We start from the raw sequence: 487 nt of genomic DNA on the forward strand, positions 1-487 counted from the left end.
AAATGAGTCTATGCTTCTATGAGACCCTGGAGGAGGATGTGCACACTTCTGGGGTGGGAAGAGGAAGGGGAAATGGCAGTCTCAGGCTGTCTGAGCATCTGATGGCAATTGTCACACAAAGAAAAATGGACAAACTGCATAGCTGCTGGCTAAACTTGGTCTTAAATAATACAGAGGCCTTGGGAATTCAGGACTGTGTATATGATGTTCTTGAAGTCAATATAGGAAAGCTTGTCAGTGACCTGTATATACAGATGCAATCTTTCCAGTTGCAGGGACACATACATAGAAGTATAACCCTAGATAAGTAAGTTTTCCAAAAATAGAACTTTAGGAAATTTATTTGGAGTCTCTTGGTCCTAAGAGTAAAGCATTCATCCTTTTCTTTCCTCTCACCTGACATCTATGATGAAGCTGCATAATCAAAATGGCACAGGTACTTTTGCAAGCAGTGCCAATTCCTTCACAGGTCATAGCTGACATACAA

This window comes from Meleagris gallopavo, chromosome 1 (genome assembly GCF_000146605.3).
Source record: "Meleagris gallopavo isolate NT-WF06-2002-E0010 breed Aviagen turkey brand Nicholas breeding stock chromosome 1, Turkey_5.1, whole genome shotgun sequence".
NCBI classification, from domain to species: domain Eukaryota; kingdom Metazoa; phylum Chordata; class Aves; order Galliformes; family Phasianidae; genus Meleagris; species Meleagris gallopavo.